The 24,372-nt window shown below is 41.8% G+C and overlaps 1 protein-coding gene and 1 pseudogene across 1 annotated transcript in view; both read left to right on the forward strand.

Annotated features, from left to right (window-relative positions):
• Positions 1–428: 428 nt before the first annotated feature.
• LOC110291947 (gamma-aminobutyric acid receptor-associated protein-like 2 pseudogene) lies at positions 429–860 on the forward strand (annotated as a pseudogene).
• Positions 861–13,571: 12,711 nt separating this feature from the next.
• Bmpr1b (bone morphogenetic protein receptor type 1B) overlaps positions 13,572–24,372 on the forward strand; it is a 335,320-nt gene continuing 324,519 nt past the window's right edge. The window contains exon 1 of the mRNA XM_085835481.1: positions 13,572–13,687. The gene's annotated coding sequence lies outside the window, so the exon portion shown is untranslated. The remainder of the gene's footprint in view (positions 13,688–24,372) is intronic.

Genomic DNA, 24,372 nt, shown 5'->3' on the forward strand with positions numbered 1-24,372 from the left:
CATGGGCACACATCTGAAGATAATGACCTACCCAGAATCCATCTTCTTTAGGGTTATTACAACAAACTGTAAGTCTGTAAAGGCCCTTTCAAGCTTTATTCCTAGGTACTATCTATTTTTGATGGCCTTGGAGATGATATCTAATAGACATTATACTTTATTTATTTAGATATATGTAAACATTTTTGGTTTTATCTATTTACTGCTGTCTATCTACCAGCTTTGCTAACCGTTCTAATGATTATACTTAAGAGTCTCTGAATAATCACAGTGCATGTGACTAATCACATTTTTCTATTCATTTTTTACCTTCTTGCTTGCCTTATCTTGCTAGGTGAAATCATACTTAGCTTGGCCACTTAAGAGTATTAAAACTGGGTTGTTGTGGTCTGCGGCTCGAAGAGCCGGCTCCATCGCTTCCCGTTGCCATGAAGTGGATGTTTAAGGAGGACCACTTGCTGGAACACAGATGCGTGGAATCCACGAAGATCAGAGCGAAGTACCCCGACCGAGTTCCGGAGATCGTGGAAAAAGTTTCTGGCTCTCAGATTGTTGACACTGACAAGAGGAAGTACTTGGTCCCGTCTGACATCACGGTGGCTCACAAGAAAAGAATCCAGCTTCCTTCTGAGAAGGCCATCATCCTATTTGTGGACAAGACAGTCCCACAGTCCAGCCTAACTATGGGACAGCTTTATGAGAAGGAAAAAGATGAAGATGGATTCTTGTATGTGGCCTACAGCGGAGAGAACACTTTTGGCTTCGGAGGCCCTTGCTGGGCTAGGTGCGCCCTTCCTGCTTGTGTCTCTTGTAAATAACTGACTATTCTCAATTACTCTGCCAGAGCCCCCACACAGACCTACTAGTGCATTTGTAACTGGATTTATTTCTTAATATATTGGAAGGTTTTGTTTCCTTAGATTAGTAAATTATCATACAGAGTTTTATTTTCAGTTTTCTTTTTGTGCACTGTCCTCATGGCTATATGCTCCAAGGAACCTGTCCTCTGGGAATCCTATTTAATGAAGATATTTCCGTAATGAAGGACGGTAGGTGTGGTGGTAAAGGGAAAAGGAGGGGCTGATGCATAGTTCTGGATTATGTTGAAAGTGTTAGATGGCTAACTATTAAAAGCACCCAGATTAAATCCTTAGCAATCAGAACACTTGCCTCACTAGATTTTGCCAACTGCAAATCATGTTGGACTGAGCTAATCTGGTCTTCTTTCTGAGACTATTAACGTAAATAATTAACAATAAAGCCTCCTTATAAAGGCAAAAAAAGTATTAAAACTGTTACCTCTCATTAGAATGTTAGAAGTTGAGGGCGTTGCTCTGTGAGGTGCGTAGACTGGGTCTCATTGAACAGATTCGACTCTCCTGACTGTGTGTTCTGCAGTTGCTCTCTTTAGAGAACACAGGGCATGAAAGTGTCTCTATCTCAGGAACCACAAAACCTTTCATAGTTTCTTTTCTGAACTTACAAAGTAACATTATAGCTTTAAATCCATGTTTCTCTTTTAATGGAATTCACTTGACAGAAGTATTTACTTAACCGAGCTTTAACTAATGATTATAAGAACATTATCATTGCATAAAAACGGCCTCACTGTATTATCTTCTCCTACCTCAAAACTGTTCCAAAGACTTTTTTCTTTACCTAAGTCCTCTTCTCCTTGACTTCCCACCTCCCACCTCTTCCTTCAGAACCTCTATATATTTCAAAATTACAGTTATCTACTTGAGCATCACTGTTTCAGATCCCCCCTCAGTGGCCCTTGTATTATAGGAATTCCTGGACTCCACCTTTCAGAGCTTACTCAAGCTCTCACTGAGGAGTTACTGTGTGTCTGGTGCTGTTGTAGGTAGCTTTACAAGTAGCTCTGAATGTGTGTTAATGTTGATGGCTGGATTACCTAACAAGTGCTGACAGGGAGTGAATCTGCCCATTGTTTTCTCCAGAGTCTAGCATACACCTGGAATGTAATTGCTCGAATATTCATTGAATACAGAAAAACCCAAGCAAAGGAGAAGGCAATTACACTTTAACCTTCATGGCTTACATTACATTCATTAAATTAAATTCATTCCACCCTCGTTGCCTCAAATTCATGTCTAGGCCCAGAAGAATCAAAAGTCTTGGGGCTCATTAGAAATAGAAAATCTCCCGTCCTACAACTTCTAAATCTGCATGTCAACAAAATCCTTAGGTGTTTCTGTGGATTATTTGATCTAGAATCCTTTCATAAATTTAATCTTTTTAGGCTGTACCTAACTCTTCCTTAAACCCCTAAAACTCTTCCTGCATCCAGGTTCTTTGCAGTATGTAATACAAGCCAAGTGAACAGGATCAAGGAAGATGGCTTGTTTTCCTGCTCAAGGGCCAGAGCATCCACGTTCCGTTCTGGAAAGGCTTGAAAACACCTCCATTTGTTTCACTAAGGACATGTTGTGAATGTGAGGGAAACTGCATATAAACTCTTCATGGTTTATTTGACAAAGTCATTGGAAATCACTCATTTGCGTTGATTGCACAGGGTTCAATATCTTTCTTCTGTATTTGTTACAAAATAATGTACATGTGACCTATGACTTTTATTGTGGGTAGAATGCCTTATATGTTAATTAGATCACATTTCCAGACACCTCTCTCTCTCTCTCTCTCTCTCTCTCTCTCTCTCTCTCTCTCTCTCTCTCTCTCTATCTCTCTGTGTGTGTGTGTGTGTGTGGTGTCTTCAGGTACCCCTTCAGAGGAAGACAAAAACATAAGACTCCTTCAAACCCATCCTGCTGCTTTAAAGTAGTCTTTCTAAAAATCTCCCCCACACTTTGTCTTTTCTATCATTGACTAGAAATGATTGCATCACACCCTGTAAAAGAGACTGACAAGACAGAACAGGTCTGGGTTGTAGTGTGCTCAGCTAAGAATGTCTTGTTTATTTTTCTTAAAAAATAAATATTTTTTTAGAAAACTAATAATTCTTGTTATACATAGTACAAAAGTTGTCTAATGTTATTAATATGTGTTTGTATGACTCACAGCTGGATCTGGGCTCTTCCAAGGACCCATTAATGCTGCTATATTCTCTCATGAAAGTGTTCCTCTTTCCTGGTCCCCATCCATCAAGGGGGAGCAGATGTGATTCAGATGGCTCCAAAATTTCCAAAGCTACCTCAAGAACACTCATTAGTATTCTCTGCAATCCCTTCTTCTCAGGAGCCATAAAATGATTCAGCCACATCCCACCTGCTGTCTGCCACCGACTAGCTGTGTTTCTTGCATAACTGTATACAGGCTGGGGGTTCTTCTTCCAACCCAGGGTCGAGCACCATACCTGTGGTTTCCTGCTCTCAAAGAACTGGTGTCTAAAGTGTGGTTTGGGGGATCTGAGGTTCATAGAAGACCTATAAAATCAAAACCGTGTTTATAATAGCTCTAAAGTGCCAATCGCATTTTGCTGTTTTCTTAGCTACTTGATGTGGGTGTCGTAACAATGGATCAATAGCAGATATAAGAAAATCAGCTGTCTCCTATTAGGCTGGATATTTTTGTTTTAAAAGTGTTACTTTTCTTGAAACATTATTTTGTGTCCCTATGGAAAGATTTATTATTATTTTAAAATTAATGAACAGAATGCTTTATAATTATTAATTTGTCCATTTGAACTCATATAGTAAATAAAATAAACATGGGTAAAATTTTTGTAAGCCTCTAATTTTTTTTTATTTTTAATATTTTTTATTACATATTTTCCTCAATTACATTTCCAATGCTATCCCAAAAGTCCCCCATAGCGCCCCCCACTTCCCTACCCACCCATTCCCATTCTTTTGGCCCTGGCATTCCCCTATATTGGGGCATATAAAGTTTGCAAGTCCAATGGGCCTCTCTTTCCAGTGATGGCCGACTAGGCCATCTTTTGATACATATGCAGCTAGAGACAAGAGCTCCGGAGTACTGGTTAGTTCATATTGTTGTTCCAACTATAGGGTTGCAGATCCCTTTAGCTCCTTGGGTACTTTCTCTAGCTTCTCCATTGGGAGCCCTGTGATGCATCCGATAGCTGACTATGAGCAAATTACAAGTGAAGAATCGCATCCCTAGTGACTGTTCATTAGCCCATTGAACTTCCTTTCTGAATTATAAACTCAATTTTGAGAAGAATTTTTGTCTTGTTTAAGACTAGAAACCCCCAGTATCTAGAGGGTGTAAAATTTGTTGCATTAATGAAGCTGGGAGTTCAGATAATTGAATATGTTTGCTAAGTGGTTGGCAAAGTACAAAGGGAAAGTGCACATGTAAATTGGCTTGCATTTCTTCTTTTTCATACGGTTACTACAGTAAAGTCATGCTATGAAATTCTAGATTTTGTTTTTCTTGCTCTGATTTTGGTGATGTCACAGTAAAGCTGATTTCTTAAAGGCTTCAGTGATGCCTTGCAATACAGAGGTGAGTAAATGGTCCTTGCTACTTGAGGAGGGACAGGATGCTGGCTCCTGCAGGCCATCCTGCTAGACACAACTGCCGGGAAAGCGTGTTCACCAGCTGTATTGTCTTGAAGATCAGATAAAGCCCAGTCAATGAAGTCTTACAGTGTTCACTCTCAAGGAAACTACAGTCCAGATGGAATAGAGACATATCTGAAAACACACTGGTTTCAATAGGAGAAGCAAAGTAAGAGATTATGCTCTTTATTAAAGAGAATCCTAAATCTTAAAAAATCCATCCGCCATGGAAAAAAGTGAAAGAAGAAATGACAAGAACTGGACCAGGATCTAGGAAGAGCTTTGGAATGTATGTACAATGGCTGTATTGGCATGTAGCACAAGGGGGAAATAAAACTCTACGAAGGGCAAAGTCAACAGTATTGGCCCCCTAAAGCAAACATTAAGAGAGCTAAGTCTTTGAGAAATAAAGGAGGAAGTCTTAATTGGAAAGTTTGTGAATCTGGGTTCTGTTTGTATTTACTTATGAAGGATAATTATAATGTAAGCTTTTATACCCTGAGTAGGTGTGTCAATCAAAACAAGTGTTGAACAGGCTGGCGTGAAATCCAAGATGCTTATGATAGGCACACAATTGTGGAATTAAAATGCGAGTGTTCTGTTAAACAAACAGTTATGGCTAAAGTAGAAGTGTAAACAGGTTCATAACTCACAATACATTTTTTTCCCTGTTGCAATTGTTATTTTTCCTCCTTCACAGTAAAACCCATCTGACATCCACAAACAAGATCTGAGCTAAAGGATGTTGTTAGACCTTGCTTTACACGAAAAATAGGGTGTGTGTGTGTGTGTGTGTGTGTGTGTGTGTATTAGGGAAAAGTACAGCAAAGTCCAGTGATTTGCTGTTCACAGAGTTCTCTAATCCTTGAGAACTACACATCTGGTTTTGGATCAATACAACTCTTTGGGTTTCTTTCCATTATCAAATCTGTTCTTCTACATTAACATAGTCTTCACTTTCTTTCTATAAAGGAGTCTGGTATCAGGGATTCCAGTTGCACTACATTTTGATGTAGACGTTCTGTGTGGAATATGACTGAGGTCAGTGAGCTCTGATCATGGTTACACATGAGTGTCTGATTTTTCTTATGTATATGACATGTACGGTATGTGTAAGTACAGGTATGTTTGGGGAGAGATGTCAGAGATTGGAGTTGGTTTGGGTATCTTTCTGGATTGCTTTATCAACTTACTTGTTGTGTCAGGGTCTTTCACTTGAAAAAACAAACCACTAATCTAGCTGGCCCTGCTTGCGCTAGGATTCCGGAAGGCTACCACCATCCTTGTTCTCCATATCGTAAGTATGAAACACACGTACACACACACACACACACACATTCAATTTTGTATATATATCCAAAGTTGTATATGTATGTATATATAATCATACAGACACACACAGACACAACACACAGAGAGAGGTGAGGGTTCATCTTGGGTCTGGGCACAAAGCTCATTCCATAAGCCAGTGAAGTGTTAGCCTTACAAGCAGGAAGCTTTGAGCTAAAACCCATAGGAGCAAACCTGCATGGAGCATTGCACGTTTGTAAATCCAGTGCTGGAGAGAAGAGGGAGAACTGGAACCTGCGTCTCACTGGCCAGCCAGTCACCTTCTGGAAGAATAAGGACCCCTCCCCCCCAGGAAATAAAAACAAAATGAAGCTACAGAAACTGACGGGTGGTACCTGGCTTCCACACTCACCTGATTCCATATATACATGAGCACCTACATGAACACACATACACACACACACACATACACACACACACACACACACACACACTGTAAAGTCTGTTCAGATAAGAATGCTCTATTGATGTGATTGCTTTTTAGCATTGCAGAACTTGGTAGCCAACTTTTACCATATACAGATAATTCTTGAAATGAGGCATTTTTATAACACCCCTTTTTACTCCAAGCAGAACTTTCCACACGTGAGTAATATACGTATCTGTGCTCTGCTCATCTTACACCAACCCAAATTGCTACTCAAGTACATTGGTGCCATCAGAGCTATACCGTAACACCCTCCAACACACTCTCAACCTTAACTGTGAAGTAAATAACTCGTGTCCCACATTCTGTTTTAAAAATCATTTTAAATTTTTATAAATCTAGAACAAAACTCTGCAAATCTTGCTGCCTACACAACCAGTTTGTAAGATTTTAAATGTTGTTCCAAAACACCCCTTTTGAAATGGTGGGAACTAGACCTCTGTAAGACCTGGCCCCGTGATTCTAATAGAGCTGTGAAGTGGTTAATTGTCAAGATCTGTTGCCTGATTATTATGTGCCAGGCACAACAGTACATGCTGAGAATATAGACAGGCATAAAATATGTAAGAGTAATAATGTGAAAATAGACGGTATTTCCCTAAATGTAGGGTAGAATAAACATTGGGAGAGGTATTTTATGATAGAAAACTTGCCTGGGGACTGAACAAAGATCATTAGACAACAAAAGAAAGAGTAGCAGGCTGGGGCCATGCAGATGGCGGAGCAGCCACGGGGAACGGTGAGCATGTAGAGATGCTTCAACAGCAGCCTGCAGGCTTGCTGTCTTCCGGAGGAGATCTGGAAGCCAGAGTAGGATGGCCCTCAAGCTCCTCTTGAGATGCATGCAGCTACTCATAGGCACAGGAGAAGAAGGTCTCCAGTGAGTGAATTAGTGAGTTACAATCCGACCTTTCATTCTTTATGCCATTTTAACTTAGTATGTATGTACCTCCACTTAAAGAAAACTATTACCTAACAAAATCACAAATCTCACCTATGTAATTGCAAAGAATTCTGTCAAAGGGGAAATGTGTATTTAGAATACGTTCTGCTCCTATCATCCCCTCCTCCATTTCTCGCCCTCTCCCTCCCCCTCCCCCTCCCCCCTCCCATGATAGTAGCATACAACCTGTAGAATTCACAGAATATTTATGCTTTCTTCTGCATTATCCCCTCCCCCCCAAAAGATATCACATCAGTGATTTTTGTGGCATGGGTGTCCACGTAGCTGTCATTACTCAAATATCAACACTTGCAAATTGTATCATTGCAGTGCACAGGGCAAGCCTAGGGTTAGAATGTCCCCGGGATTAGATTCAGTTGTCAGCATGACACACCTGGAAAGAGGGAACTTCAGCTGAGAAACTTTTTCCATTGAACTTGCCCATGAACGTTTTCTTGATTGCTAATTGATGTTGAAGGGTCCAGAAGACTGTGGGGAATGGCCTCCCTGGGCAGATAGGCCTGCGCTGCGTAGGAAAGGCAGCTGAATATGAGCCTGCAGGAAGTCAGTGAGAAGCTGTGCTCTGTGCTTGTGCCCTGGTTCCAGCCTTTAGGTTTCTGTCTTGGCTTTCTTTCTTGTAAGTCAAGTAAACACTTTTTTTCCCTCCAGATTGCTTTCAGTCATGGTATTTATCACAGGAATAGGAAGTAAAGCAGAAGAAAGGTCAATAGTGTTGCAAAAATATCTTCTTGCCGTTGAGATGTCCACAGCCAGTAATGTTGAGGCCGGCGTTACCCTAAAGCCTCTCCCCCTTGCTTTTTAATTATCATGGTTTGAACACAAGGCCTTGTATATGTTAGGCTAGGGCTCTACTACTAAATTCCAATCCAGACCTTTCTACTCCTTCTCCCACCCCCCACCCCCCATTTGATACAAGTTCTCATTATGTTGCTCAGGCTAGTCTTAAACCCATGATCTTCTTACCCCAGGCTTTGGAGTATCTAGAATAACGGGCTTGTATGACTACTAGGCCAGCTGTTAAAGCATTTTGATTTTATACCCAGCACAAACCCTGGACAGAGTTTGAATCCTCCACCTTTCGAACACTTCCACTAACTTAGAATAAGATTCTAACCCCTCTCCTTTCCCAGGACTGTAGGCAGTGTACTGCTGTAGGCAGGGTGCTGCTGTTGGCAGGGTGCTGCTGTAAGCAGGGTGCTGCTGTAGGCAGGGTGCTGCTGTAGGCAGGGTGCTGCTGGAGGCAGAGTACTGCTGGAGGCAGGGTGCTGCTGTAGGCAGGGTGCTGCTGGAGGCAGAGTGCTGCTGTAGGCAGGGTGCTGCTGGAGGCAGAGTACTGCTGGAGGCAGGGTGCTGCTGTCCCTGTGAGTCCGTGCTGTGTGTGCTTTTATTTTCTAGGGCAGGCGGAAACTTCTCTATATACTTCTTCCCGAGGCACACGTTGTAAATATACCGTGAGTCAGGGAGAACATGGGGACGCTCCAAACTGGCAATCGCCAGAGAAGGAAAAAGTCATCAGGAACATGAGACACTAAAGAAACAGATGTAAGAATTACTTTTTATAAGTTTTGTTACAGAATTTTTTCCTAATTCTCCACTTTTAGGAATTATGTAGGTGTACGGATCAGCATGGTCCAGGAAAAAAAGAAAAGACCCAACAAACTTAGTTTTAGAAATTGAAAAAGATGCAAGGGCTGGGTGTGGTGGTAAATGCCTGAAAACCCAGGAGGCAGAGATGGAAGATGCTGTGTTCCAACTCAGCCTGGGCAACCCCACCTCAGACTGAAAAACAGAATATGAGAGAAGGGGCCTTAAAGATAATGCTGCAGAAATGACATTTTATTCAAATGTAACTTTAAAGACAATGAAATCACTTTTGTCTTTATATTTCATATTTTTCATAGTTAATGGTTTGCTTCTATTTAAAATGCAGAATTCTAGTTTCCTTTGAGGCAAATTAACTTGTCAAAGGAATATATATTCCAGTTTTTTTTTTTTTTTTTAGTGTGTAACTGAGGTGGCTTTATATGAAATCAAATAAGATCAGAATAGCAAAGATTTTTTGGAATATAGCAGTCATTGGATGATGGTTTTATGTGTTTATTTTTTACAGTAATTTTATAGAAGTGGAGGAAAACACAGAATACACACCAAAGAGAGAGCATGCTGGATGAGTATTTCAAGATTACAACAATATACTAATTCAAATTAAGTTCTATCAGGTAAATAATAACCATTCATACTTAACACTTGTCTTTTATACATTACATATAAAATATGTCTAATTTAATTTAATGGAAGTTCCTCTTTAAAATATTTCATGCTACTTATTTTGGAGTACATCCTAATAAAATATCATGAGGACTTGGAGTTCTTTGAACTGCCTTTCTCCCCCCTGGAGGAGTTCCCTGGACATAACTTACCAATACTTCTAACCCTGGACTCCTGTTTTTATCATGAAATCTGTTACAAAACATAAAAACAAAATCCAATTTTGGGCTAAAACACCTATTTTTAGGAGACATAAAAGACTGCAAATAAAACACCAGAGAGGAGAAGAAGGAGGGAAGGGGGAGAAGGAGAGGGAAAGAGGGAAGGGGAGGGGGAGGGAGAGGGGAGAAGAACAGAGAGCGATGTAAAGCAGCTAAAGGTTCCTCAGGAAGTCTGGCACACTCCGAAGCTGCACAGGCCACTGCCTGCATCCCCGGCAACTCTCCTAAACTGCTAGCTGCTGAGAGCCCAGGGAAAGGCCATAACTGAATAACAGGGGACTCAGTGTTCCTCTGTCCGTTGTCAGATCAAGTCCATATGCTGTCTTAGTTCCACAGTCTTCCACAGTCTTCCACAGCTTTTCTGTACATGTCTGGTCACTGGATACTTGAAAAATGTCCCCACTGCTCCTGAAGCAGTCAGAACATTGATTGAGGCAGAGGTGCTGTAGCCAGACTGTCTGCTCGAGCACTGCCCCTGTTGTCAACTGTCTGGCCTGGGGCATGGTATCAAGCTTCTCCTAGCTTTTTTTCCCCTTCATTTGTAAAAATGGAACTAAAACCAAGCTCCCTTGTCTTGAGGTTTCAGTTTGCTGATGGATCTGATCTTCCTAGTGGCTGCAATGAGCTGTAAACATTGCTTCTATACATTGCATAGTCACATGCTCTTGTGTGAAGGAGCAAGTCCTTAATTTTATTATAGTTGTGAGGTTGACCCTTTATATTGTATGCATAAAGACAATCTACAGTAACAGTCTGCTAGACTACACCAGAACAACTGAGGAGCTAGAAATAAAAGGCTTCTTCTTTCTGTTGAAATATTTCCTTCACCTGGTTCCTGAAGCAAAACAACCTTTTATTCCATGGCTAGCGATAAAATAGTTCCAAAGCATGGGGTGGGAAAGGTGGTTTTGAGCATCCTGCTCTTGCAGGGTACCTGAGCTGGACTCCCAGAATCCTCGTTAGGCAGCTTGTAACTCAAGAGCATCTGGTGGCCTCCACAGGTACTGGCACTTGTGTGCATATGTCCACACACAGACACACAGGAATACTGATAAGACAGATCTTGAAAAAACATCTACTTTAGGATGTTACTAACATGGTATGTCTTGAGTTTATGATAAAATTTAATAGTGTGAGGCATTTATAATCTGGAAATGAGGAGACAGAGGAGGGAAAGTTGGGGGACAAAAGGAAGTAGAGCATATAGAAGTACATGCCGTCCCACCTTAGGCCCATTCAGTTTCCCTGTATGGGATTTCTTAAAAATAGTCAAATCTAGTGTGCCCGGGCAAATGTCTTCCTTAGTGGGAAACACATGTGACAACAGTTGGACAGCCTTTGTCAATGATGGCGATGCCTTGCTGCCTTTGTTTTTAACTGGAAGGCAAGACAAAATCTTGACTTAGCTGGAATTTGTCATGTAGCCAGATGAAGACCCTGACCTCTCAAGTGCTCTATTGTTTTTGAGAGTACCTTGTAGGGTCACCACTCCTTGTTAGAAGCACCCTTCAATGTTATTGGTTATAGTCCCACTTCAGGGACTATAATATGGCGACACTGTCATTTCAGGATAAATATACCCACCATTTACCAACTCATTAATAAACACCAGGGACCTCACTTGCTCCTAAGAGAGACTTGTGGGTCTCTTATATTTACAGGTGAAAAAATTTTATTTAAAGTCCAGATCTTTTTCTTTATACAACTCTTTTGATCAGTTGTGCCTGTATGTTTCTCCCTCTCCAGGTACCTTTAAATAGTCATCTGAAAAATCCTCTGTCACCTTATGGTTTAACAATACTCCCATCTTCATCTAAAGAGGGAAATCTTATCTCATTAGCCTATCCTAGGTTTTTCCTGTTCGGAGCGCGCACACACACGCCACACTTGTTTATGCCACACCCTGAGAGTCTGCACTTAAAGCTGTGTGTTCATTCACTAAACGGCATCTTTCTTATAGTCTATGTTTACAATAGCGTATCTTTCTGTATTAGGAGTTTAAAGAAGGACAGATGCAATTAAGTGTCAAATACCGGTGCCTGGCTTGCAATCGTTATTTGGTGCTGATTACTGTATGGCTAGCTCTGTGAACACTCTGTTGCTGCAGAGTGCTATATATATTCTAAGATCCTCCTTAAATATGGTTTCTAGAGCCCTCTCATCCTTTTCTTCTACCCACAGATTTTTTTTTTAAAAGACTCTGTGCCCCTCTCCCCCATGACCTACAGAGGGTTTCAAGTACCTTTCTCTATAACATCCAATTTATTTAAACTCAGTTTATAAGAACCTCTGAGGGAGAATCTTACACTTCTGTCTAGTAAATGTTACTAGTAATTCCTACATCACAGGGGTAGATCTATTCAAGTTTCTTTCCTATTTAAAACTAATGTCAGGAGATGAAAATGACGGAAAATCAGATTGGGGGTCAGACTGAAGGCAAGTTCAGTGGTCACATACTTATAGTTAGGAAAGAAGAGAAAGATGATGTGGAAGGGGAGGAGGTGGGGTTATCTCGGGCTCACAGAGTGAAGGCAACCGGATAGATTCCACCTTGCAGTTCTTTCAGCTCTAAGTCCTGACACCTGGGGTCAGAGCAAGGGCCCAATAAAGAGATACCAACAAGCAATTTACCTACTTAGAAAACTTCTAGACAACTTCTTGCAGTATGGCTTCAGGGACTATAAAACGGATACACGATGGGGCAAGCAGACTCCCCCGGTGACACTGTCATTTCAGGATAAATATACCCACCTTTTACCAACTCATTAATAAACACCAGGGACCTCACTTGCTCCTAAGAGGGACCTGTATGTCTCTTATATTTACAAGTGAAAAGATTTTATTTAACGTCTGATTCAGCTGAAACAATTTCAGAAGAAAGGGGATGAAATAAAATGATAGGAATGAAATAGATCATAATGAGGAACTCATAAGAAATTCACTTCCGAGTGGCACAAAATAAAACTTAAGTCACACTTCTAACGAGGACAAACGGGGCTGCTCAACAAGCTTAGAATTAAAAAAAAAAAAAAAAAAAAAAAAAAAAAAAACCGAGGAAATGAATTATGGTGGAAACTGGGCATCAGAAAGGCATTAGGAATAAAAGATATTTGGAATTCATGAGATACCGCCCTGGGAAACAGTTGGCAAAATGGCTGATTTGAAAGAGGTTAGCTATGCTCCCCAAGTCTCCGGAGAAGCTCAATCACCTTGCTTATATTCATTTCTCCAAGAGTCGAAACAGACCACAAAGTAAAGATGTCAAATGCTTTCTCAAGCCAAACTGTAAAATTTCATCAAACACAAGTGGAATTTTTTGCGTTGCCTTTCATTGTTTACAATTTCAAAATATCTGTATAAAGGAAAAATTTCATTTTCCTAGGAAGCCTCACTCCATGCCTCAAGATTTCTAACCCCTCACCCGAGACTGTGGATCTAATTTGATGTGCACCCCCCTCCCCTTTTTTATGAGGTGTGTGACCAACGTTTCCATAACTTCTCCAAAGTGTCGCTGGCCCCGGAGAAGTTGAAGTTCACCGCGCTCTGCCATTTGGAGTCTGTCCCAGCTCGCACCATTCCGCGCTGCCTCCACGCGCTTTTGTTTCTGGAAGCTGAAGGGGGCGTGTGGCGAGGCTTTTGGACCAGCCAGGGACGTTTGTCCGGCTGCAGCGCCAGGGATGCTCTGAGGACGGCTCTGGAGGTGGCTGGGGCGGCTCCAGGCGCCGGGCCGCGTAATCCCTGCGCTAAGTGCTTGGCTCGCAGTCTGCAGTCACTAGTGGGAGCTGGAGAGGGCGAGTGAGAAAAATTCCAGCGGCGGCGGCGGAGCGGGAGGAGGGACAGGAGCTAAGGCGGCGGAGGCGGCGGCGGCAGAGGCAGCGGCGGCGGCAGAAGTTGCCGGCGTGGTGCTCCTAGTGAGGGTGCGGAGGACCCAGGACCAGGGGAGCGGCGGCGGGTAAGGGGCGCTGGGAAGGGGCCTGGGGGTTCGGATCGGGGGTCTCCGGGGTAGCCCGCGCTTTGTGCGGCGATCGGGGTGGGACACGTGCTCCTTGGGGAGCGGGACACCCGGACAGCGGGGCGCTCCCGGACCACGAGCGCTGGGGAGACGCCAAGGGGCGCCCAGCTCGGGACCAGCCACCTGCCTCGCCTGCTTCTCGGACCCGCTGGGAGAGCCACGGCGCTCATGGGACAACCACAGTCTTCGGTCCTCTCGCGCTCTCCCTAGCCCCTTAGTCACTCCATCCTCTCAGCCCTCTCCTCTTCTGAGTCTTTCCAACGTGGTCACATACTTAGCAGCTGACTTTCTCCACCTCTTGTCCTTTCCTCCTGTCCCCTGTCCCTCTACACTATTCCCATCGGTTCTCTGCAGGGTGAGGTTTTTCTGACATTGGAGAAAAGACCCTCCGGAAGTTGTGCAGGGCGGCAGGTATCTAGTTTCTCTGAGCCTCTCCAAGGAGGCTGAGTGCTCTGTGTTCTGAATGGGGACCTTGTGGCTTCTTTGAGTTATTAGGGACTGCTCTTTTCTTAGTCACCTTCCCCCAAGGTGAGGTCAGTTACTGTGAGGGGCCACAAAGGTGCCAGTGAAACAGAACAGAAGAAGCCAGCCTGAGTAACAGAAGGTCCCAGACATATCTGCTGTGAAGCGGAACCACCTGAGAGAAGGCTCCTGGATTCTGGAAAAACAAAAGGCTCCATGAGTCCTCACGATGGAGTTCAGCTGAAGAACATTTGAAAAATAATATGAAAAAGCCCTCGGTGTGAGAGCCTCTTGCTGTCCTCACTGAGACCAAGTCTTTGCTTTTCTTATGCTTATTTTTGGGACTCTTGGTCACAACTTCTCTAATTATTGTTTTGGGGGAAGTTAAGAGAAATGGTCTATGTCAACGGGGCACTTATGTTTTAAGAAAAAGTGATTTCAACTTTGTACTTTTATACCTCTTTACATTCTGCCGATCAAGGAGAATTATGTCTAACTGCAAAGAAAATAGGAAAGGATTTGTCAGTAATTTAAAAAATATGAGACATTCCAGGGATCAATAATTTCTTTGGAGCATTCTCATTACGAGGATGTTGTCGAGGATATTACATGTTAGTGAAATATGTTAGCTATGACACACTTGGATCATTGTGTGGCAAAAAAAAAAAAAAAAAAAAAAATAGGTGCTCGATGCAAGCAAATCATACCGGCGATGGCTTTTTATGGAAAAGTTAGCTTGAAGTTAATTACTGCCATTCTCAGCTTTCTTTATTCCTGCATAGTGTACCTTTGTTTTGAGCAAAATATGGCCCAGGGCTACAAGACTGGGTTCAGTGTGTTATTTGTCCAATATGAATTACCATTTAGAAAACCACCTTTTCCTTTTGGTCACAGGAGGCGAGTTGATGTGATCTCATTACACATGTGTGAGGGGCTGCTGATGAATTTTAGCCGCACTGATTTGTGAATATTGAAATCAAAATGTTGGGTGTTGGCGAGGTAGCAATCTTGATTTATGCCATGCTCATGAATCACCAGTATTGACAGCACCTTTGCCACGTTGTTTACCAGGTGCTGCCAGTGTGCAGTCAGGCAGGGTTGTCTGAAACCCCTGTTAGGTTATTATTGCCCCAGAATAACTTCTTACTACCCCTCGAGGAACTAGTGGCCTGCTCCAAAGAGTCTCAGAATGTTCCAGGTGTTAAACATTATTTATTAAGAGGAGTTAAAGTTTTCCTCATAAACTTTGAAAACTGAGACAACCTGATAAAGTATTCTCATGATGGCAAATGTTGGTTTTGTTATTAATTTGAAAACATGGGGTGGATTAAAATCATGGTTATCTCTTGGTATTAATAGGACGCCTTCCCTGGCTTCCTAAGCACCTGGGTAGTGTTTATCACTCAAATTTTAGAAGCCAGCTAGAGCTTTCCTGACTCTCCTCTACCTCGGGATTCTTGTTGCACATCTCCCAATACTCACCTCTCTGGTGTAGCCCCTTACTTAGCTTTCCCTTGCTAGACTGCTATTTTATGGTGGTGAGATTTTCAGAATTTTCAACAATAACGACAGTTCCTGATATCATATGGATTCTTAAACACTTCATGAAGAACGATTGGTTTTCCACCCCCCCCCCCACTCCACTTCTTAGGTTCAGTGGGTCAGGGGAAGCACATTATCATAGAATAACAGCAGACTACTGACTTATAAATAAGTTCCCAGCATCTTGTCATCATATATTAGTATTAAAGATGAAGAAGGTGAGACCCAAGGAGCTTGACACACAGGCTCAGAGTTAGTGACGCCTGTTGATGGTGGAGGGAGCTCCTTGTACGTTCTGAGCTGTGCCTCAGTCATTTCCATCAGGCCTATCTTGATTCCTTCCTTCCACAGACGTGGGCAACTCTGTCTGCAATTCTAAGGGTTTCTTTTCATGCCAACTAATTATAGACATCAGCGAAACTTAACAACTTGTAATAGCTTAGGATCATTTTGTTACAGAGCGCTGGCTTCCCAGTTTGATTGTATGGGCTAGGCATTGCTACTAATGGTGCCACCGGGCAGATGTGTTATTTTTACCTGAAAAGAACATTTGAGTTCGAAGGATGTGTATATTCTTCTCTTCTGTGGCTACAACTTTTTGTGTGTGTCTCAAAAGTAGATGGGGGAAGAGGGAAAAAAAGGGTTGGGTCATGTCAGTGGCCATTCTTGAGGCTTGTTTTATCAACCAGAGGCCATCAGTGTATCTCCCATAAAACCCAGCTGCTTCACCTGTGACGTCCCTGGAAAGTCATGGTTGAAAACAGCTGTCACAGATGAGTGGGAGCTTGCATGGCTGTCATTATAACATTCAGGAAGTGGAGGCAGAAGGAGTTGAGACCAACATGACCTAAAGAGTAAATTTTAGGCTACCAAAGGTTACAGGGCAAAATACCATCTCAGCAATGATGTGTCAAAACAAACAGAGCTCTCAAAAAAAAAAAAAAAAAAAAAAAAAAAAAAGAGAAAAGACCGCGGGAGGTGACATATGATGTTACTTTTGGGTACTTTTCTGTTTCATCCGCAGAAAGATGAAAGGATAATACATAGCTTACACCAGCCAGGTTTTCTATATACATAATAGAATATAGTATGTATGTCCTTGTCTGGATTAACTTCGTTTTCATTTAAGTATCTGTGTGCCTGCTCTGGACACCTCACCATTACACATCATGCAGACATTGCAGACATGAGGGAAACACCGTCCTCCTCACTGAACTCGTGTTACAGAGAGGGAAGAGGGGATTATATAAGCTCAAGTCTTCATGAAAGTCACCATTAGAGAAGTCAGGATTATGTGACAGGAGTGAGGGACTAGAATCAGGTGATCCAAGTGCATTTCTCCCTACCAGAAAGCCAACCCCAAGGGTCCAGGGAATAAAAGGGACACACACACACACACACACACACACACACACACACGCTGGCCCGAAATGGTGCACAACAGAAATGGGCGTAGAGGGACAGCCAGGCCGGAAGCATGAAGCGTTGGGTTCACAGTACATTTTATTGCGCATGATGGAAGCCTGCTCGAGAACTGAGCAGATGAAACGTCGCACATCTGTCTAGTGAGAACAGAGTGTCTGCAGTGAGGGGTTGTGAGAGACTGTGCAGTGACGCCAAGGGAGCCATTGATCCTTATCACTGAATGGGAGGGTCACTGGGTTGATTCATCTTTGCTCATTCAGTTTTCTTCAAGTGCTGGGGAAGAAACCTGTAACCCTGAGCCTTAGGCTAGGACTTAGTACAAAGCTCCACCCTCATCCCCCACCCACCTCCCCCCAGCCAGACATTTACTTCCAAATGTCAGACTTCAGTCCCTTCTCACACTTTCCAGCTGCAACCTCTGCATCTTCCTTCAGAGGTCTCTTGGCTGAATGCTTGCTTCTCGGCTGGGGGACCGCAGTGCATTCTGGGAAGTATGGCATGCTCTCGGAGCTAAGGATGATGAGGGACAGTAGTCAGGACATGTGCGGTTTGGGTTTTTTTTCTTTTGAGAGGGGTACAGGCAAGGGGCCTTTTGTCCCCTCGCTTCCTTTGTGGTAAGGGAGGCTCCAGAGGAAGCAATGCCAGTGGAAGTCCTTCAGGCTGAGTGGCTTTGTTTTCTGCCAACTTTGAAAACGTGGGAAGCTTCCTGAGGGGCTGCCTGGGCGGGCAGTGAGATCTGGACTTCACCCTCAGCCCCTTGCAGGGCCATGAGAGTGGCAGTTGAAATAATGCTGGATGTTTAGTTCATCTGAGTTACCTTTCCTCTTTTTCAACCACTAAATAAATGGCTGAACATGGCTGCCGCTTTAGCAGATACAAAGTAGTCGGGATTATTTCCCCCCTAAAGATTGTATTTGCTTCTTGGCTAAAGGAAAAGAAAAGTACAATTCAATATATGTATGTCTGTAACATTTCTTGCCTGGCTATATTGAGATAAACATTTTAGTCATTTTTATAACAGTTAGATAGATAGGGATTTAAATAAGTACAGAAACATCTGTCACTAGTTAATTTGATGATTAATGGCTCCAAAGTCATTCCAGGAAGTCAGTAATGATCATGGCTTTGTCTAAATTAATCTCTGACTAGGAATCAGTGTGTTTTATCTAACTAATACACTTTACAACCATCTATAAAAGGCACTAAATTGTCGGCTCTTTGGACGAAGTTGCTCTTCTGCCGTCGTCCAACACTCTTTAGCCACCACACCACTGGCTTGGCCTGAAGTTTTCTCTCATTACAGAATGCAGTAGAGGACTCACTGTGGTTTTACCCCATTCTTCTGTGTTTAGACCTCTCCCCCACTGCTGTTGATCATTCCCATATTACCCAGCTGTCCTTTCTCTACCTGTCTGCTATCCTTTCTGCCTTCCCCACCTTTGCCAAACGTCTGTGCATCTTCCCACTGACTGCTATGCCTGAATGTCCTTTCTGCCTATCCAGGACCAATCTAGTTCATGTTCTGTGCTTAAGAAGATAACCTGGCTGAAGCACCCTGATTTCAGGTGACTCAGGTTGCTGGGAAGCTCAGCAAGAGTGTACAGGAGCAGGGAGGGTGGAGAGTGAAGTCCTGTGCAGCCTTGGTTCTTTCCCTGCTTCATTCTCTTGGGCTGCCTGTGAAGGTCACTGTTCCCCTGGGGGTTCAGGTTCTGGTCTCCTGAGCTTCGCTCTTCTCTCCCTGGGCTTTGTTGCTCACAACTTATTGGCTGTAATTTATAAGTGAAACCTCCTCAGTTTGTGGGAAGCTGTCTGAGGAAAGGTCCCATTTTCCATTCACTGGGTTTCTGCATGCTTCTTTCTCTAGGAGTCTTTGGATTGATAGAGCAGTTGGCCTCCCTTACCTCTGGTGGACAGTTGCCTTCTCTCCAAAACCGTAGGATGATCCTTGTCACACAGGTTCATGAACATGTTAGTATGTAGGTATTTTACTGCTAATCTTTTTACGGGTTTAAACTCTACTTAATAACCTGTGTTCTTTCTGTGCATACGTGCTGCTGTTGCTGCTTGACTTTCATTCAGGAATACAGTGCTTATTTATAGAGTCATTTCGTAGACCCAGACACTGGGTTCTCTAGTGTGGATACACAAAAGGTAGTCTTGACCCTTGTTTGGAGTGGATGCTGGGGAGAGGGTCTGGAATAAACCGTTGAATACAGGTTTATGAATTTGGTTTGCTAGGAGGCTCAATGAGATGCTCCGATGAAGGAGAGAAGCAGGGGGGGGGGTGGTGAGATGGGATCATTTGTGTGAGCTTATGAAGAACTGAGAATCATGGGCATGTGGACGTGGCTGTCAATAATCTGTTATGCAGGCTCCAAGTATGAAAATGTTAGAAGCTTTTCCTAATGACACATGTGATAAATCTTCTCTGGGGGAAAATTAGAAGTTGCAGAGTAGCTTTAAGAAAATGGATTTCTTGCCAGGTGTGGTGGCTCGAAGCTTTAATCACATCAGTGAAGAAGGAGAGGAAGGCAGAGGAAGGCTCTGAGTTCTGGACCAGCCATAGCTACCTGCCTCTGCTCCCTGAGTGCTGAAATTAAAGGCATGTTGATTGTATTTTTCATTAATTGTGCACTGGCAACTCGATTCTATATCAATATAGGTGTTTTGAAACATATTTATTGTATAATCTGGAAATTAAGTCACAATGCTGTACACCCACTTACCTAGTGGTTTTTTTTTTTAAATAAGGATTTTTTTTTTTAAATAAAATAGGCAGGAATGGGCAAGAAGAAGAAAGTTAGAGTAGACAATAACTTCACCACAATAATAACTTCTGGAAATCAGAGATTCTTCCATGTGAGACTGCAAGAATTAATTACATAAATCATATAGCTCTTTTATTTAATCAAAAGTCCTTTGAATCCTGTCTTTTACCATACAGAAGGAGCCACCGTTAACATTTTGGGCCTTTACAAAATTGGATCTAATATTACTTTTGCTTCTTTCCAGTCTCTTTTCACTTGAATCTGTTCATACAATTTTTCTGCACTTGATGTGACTTTGGAATCTACATTTCTTTTCTTTCTTTTTGTATTTTTTTAAAAGATATTTTCTTTAATTACATTTCAAATGTTATCCCCTTTCCTAGTTTCCCCTCCAAAAACCCCCATCCCCCTGCTCACCAACTCCTGCATCCTGATCCTGGCATTCCCCTATACTGGGGTGTAGAACCTTCACTGGACCAAGGGCTTTTCCTCCCACTGATGACCAACTAGGCAATCCTCTGCTATATATGTAGCTAGAGCCATGATTCCCACCATGTGTTTTCTTTGGTTGGTGGTTTAGTCCCAGGGAGCTCCAGGGGTACTGATTAGTTCATAGTGTTGGGGAATCTACATTTCAAAAGACCTATCTACCTATCTTAAGAGGAAGGGTTGGCAACTCTTTTTAAAGGACCTGGAGTAGGTGACCTCAGGTTGTTTTAATTTTTATGAGTCATCTCAGTGTTGAAGCCAATACCTAGATGGACTAGAAGGAGGCCATGACCAGACGGCTTTGAAGGTCTTGCCTGCTCATCCTGAGTGACTGTTAGTCAACTTACATAAGGAGAGATTAACTAAGAAAAGTTAAAGGGAGACATTCTGAAGGAAGTATAACTACTACTGTATGTGCATGCATGTGTGTATGTATGTGTGTGCGAGTTCGTGTGCATGTGCATGTGTAGGTACTAGGTGTCCATGCATATAAGCACACATAGTGTGGTAGCCAGATGTTGACATCAAATACAGTCCTTAGATGCTTTATACCTTATTTTTTTGAGACATGGTCTTTTATACAACTTGGAAGCTGGCTTGTGTGACTAGACTGGCTGGCCTGCAAGTTCCATTGTTCTCCTGTCTCAGCCGGTACAGAAATGACAGGCATGAGCTGCCACACCCAGCCTCTGTGTCTGTGTGTTTCCGTTTCCTTTTCTTTCCTTTCTCTTTTCACCTGGGATTTTGAGGATCAGCCTAGGTCCTTGTGGTTGTGCCTAATTTTCAGATGGAAAATCTGATCTCTTCATTGCATAATTTGAGGAAGAATTCTAATAATAAGCCTTTTAGCTTATATAATTTTAGGATGAAATAATACTGAATTTATATGACACATCATAATAAAGCCACCCTCTATGAAACAATGCAGGTTTTTCCTTTGTGCACTTCGAAGACGATGGATGTTGGAACAGCTGACAGTTACCTGCTTAGCAAACCATTCTCCGTCCCAAGTCCTCCCTCAGTGAACAGCTTCAAACTTTCAATTCTCTTGATTAAATCAATCACTCCTTTAAAGACTTATCTTTAACATCTGTACCAAATAAAAATATTTTAACTCTCTCTGAAGAGGAAACTCATGCTACATTGTTTAATTGAATTAAATTAGCTTTTCAGAGACATTTACCTAGGAGCTGTTTCTGGAATCAATTTGGAAAATGATCTTTATTCTGTAGCATTTAAGTTTGATGATGTTTTTCTTGGTGATTCTCCGTGGACATGATTTACTCCTTGCCTCAGTCATCAAACCCTGGAGATTTTTTTGTAGGCAAATTAGGCATTTCCTATATCACGATTATGCATATTTATGAAATACTGTGCACTTCCTCCTTAAATGTGGAGGTTTAAGGCATTCTTTCTTCCAAAGCATAGACTGCATTTTATCATTTTAGAATCCCATAGAAGTTTCTGTAGCTGAGAGAACCACACATTGAACTTCAGTTCTCCCAAACCTGCTTTACAAATAGAAATTTTAGGGAAAAGTAAGGGATTTTGTTGAAAAAAAAAAAGGCAGTTAATGTAAGGCCTCCTGTAGATACATTGCCTTGACACATTGTATATTTCATGTTCATCAAACATTGGGTTGCTGCCTTTTATTTGCATTCTCTTTTAATTACTATTTTATGAAACCATGAAGAGAAAATTCAAAATTGCTTTAAAACCCCAGATTTCTTATAGAATTTCTCCTCAGTGATGATCTTGCAGGATATATTTTTGTATGCATGGTGTAAACACTCTAACAGTGTCTTCCTCTTTTGATTATTTCTGAAACCAGCAGCTGAAGGATAAAAAAAAGCAAAGAATTGGTTATGTGTCATAATTGGAATGTTCGGAATTGCATTCCCTCCCCCCCCCCAAATCCTAGAGTATATGAGCAGTACCATTCTTTTTTATTTTTTTCTATGCACACCTCCACTCTAACTCTTTCTGTTTCTCTCCATGCTTTGTCTCTATCTTGCTTGTGGACTTACTTAAGATCCCAACTTTCCAGCAACACCTTTCTCAAAAGAAATTAAAGAAAGTCAAAGAAATTAAAACACCGACTTTGACCCTGAATACTCAGTTTTACCCCCTTTACACCACTCTTTGTCTGACTGTTATTTTGACTTTTAATAGACATTGTCTTTATACCTTAATGTTATGAGCTAATAATGAAGGACCCATGAGTAGAAACTTCCAGTTCCCTTGGAAAATCAATTATGTCAAATGATGGTTTGCTGGGGCACAGTGAGTGAAAGGATGTCATGCTAAAGCAGGCACGTCAAAGAATGTTTTCCTGAAGCAGACACAGGTGACGGGATGTTTTGTTATAGCATACATGTGAAAGGAAAAGGAATGAAGGAATATAAATATGACCCCACAGAGAGAAGAAAAAGAGCATTGTTTTGGTTTGCTCTGCCTCACTATTACTAACAGCATACATGTATTAGTTCTCCTTACATTGCATTGTTGAGCTCCACTAGTGGTGATGCCATAGAGAAACTTTCCCAAGAACTTCTCATGAGGTTCCTGCAGTGGCTTTCTGCTTTGGTGGCCTTGCCTTGGGCCAGTTGGTGAGTCTTTCAGTCTCTTCAGGATTGAACTACAGCTGCTAGTTCCTGCCTGGTCTCTGATGAGAGGACCGTGGCTGCTGAGTCATGTTTGGTGTTTGCTATAGGACTGAATTTCTGACCAAGAAGATGGCGCTCACCCCCAAAGATCTATTGCTGAACAGGTCCACTTCTCCCATGCCCTAATAACTCTTTTCTTCTACTACTTCTGTTGGGTGGAGGGCAAGAGGAGAGTCTGAACCCTTATTAAAATAGGCTACCAAAAATTTATGCCTACAGATACACTTCCTTTTTATATAAAATCACTTGATTATGTAATTTTACTCAGAATTTTTTGATGTAATATCTATATTTTAAACATTCACAAAAAAACTTGTCAGGTCAAAGAGGCCAGCAAGGACAAATGCATTCATTGTATATCTTGTAAATACCTAAAAATATTCCTTTCATTCTCTTGCACAATCCTGTCAGTATAAAATAATCCCAGCACTTGGGAGGCAGAGGCAGGTGGATTTCTGAGTTCGAGGCCAGCCTGGTCTACAAAGTGAGTTCCAGGACAGCCAGAGCTATACAGAGAAACCCTGTCTCGAAAAAACCAAAAAAAAAAAAAAAAAAAAAAAAAAAAATACCTTAAATTGTGTCATGCAAGTTTCATCAGAACGTCTCAATCGCTCATTTTATTTGAAATTTCCAGCACTTAAGCTTGTGATTTGAAAGTTATGATTGTGCATTCTTACATATTTTTCTTCAAACTCACTAGCATGTACTCTGGCTTAACATAAGTCTATAAATTCCTTTTTTGGCTTCACTTCTTCAAGCCCTGGAAGGTATAATGCAGTTTAACCATAATATTTTATATTTGTAACATGTGAATAATGCCTTCATCACAAATGGAATTAAATATTTATGTAATATGGATGAATTTGATGTCACATTGTAAATCAAGAGTGTGAAAGAGATAATTCAATCTTACTTTGAAGAGAAGATATGCTTAAAATTTTAGATCATAGACTACCAAAATAATAATGCAGAACATAAATAGGCTGTATATGGAAGGGAAAATGAGTCATTGTTTGGAAGACTCGTGAAGTTTGAAATTGATTTATTTCACTACTCCATCAGGGATATGTTAGGGAAGGCTAGGATTAGTGTTCTGTAAAAACAATCTTTGTGTGTTTTTGTGTGCAAGTGCAGGTGTGTCTGTGTGTCTGTATGTCTCTGTGTACCATGATATACATATGCAAGTCAATAGACAACCTTCAGTGTTTGTGCTTTCCTTGTTTGAGACAGGCTCTCTTGTTCTCAGCTTTCTATGCCAATCTTAGCTGTCCCT

This window comes from Mus caroli, unplaced genomic scaffold, assembly GCF_978045245.1.
Source record: "Mus caroli unplaced genomic scaffold, Mus_caroli_1 scaffold_3, whole genome shotgun sequence".
In the NCBI taxonomy this organism is placed as follows: Eukaryota; Metazoa; Chordata; class Mammalia; order Rodentia; family Muridae; genus Mus; species Mus caroli.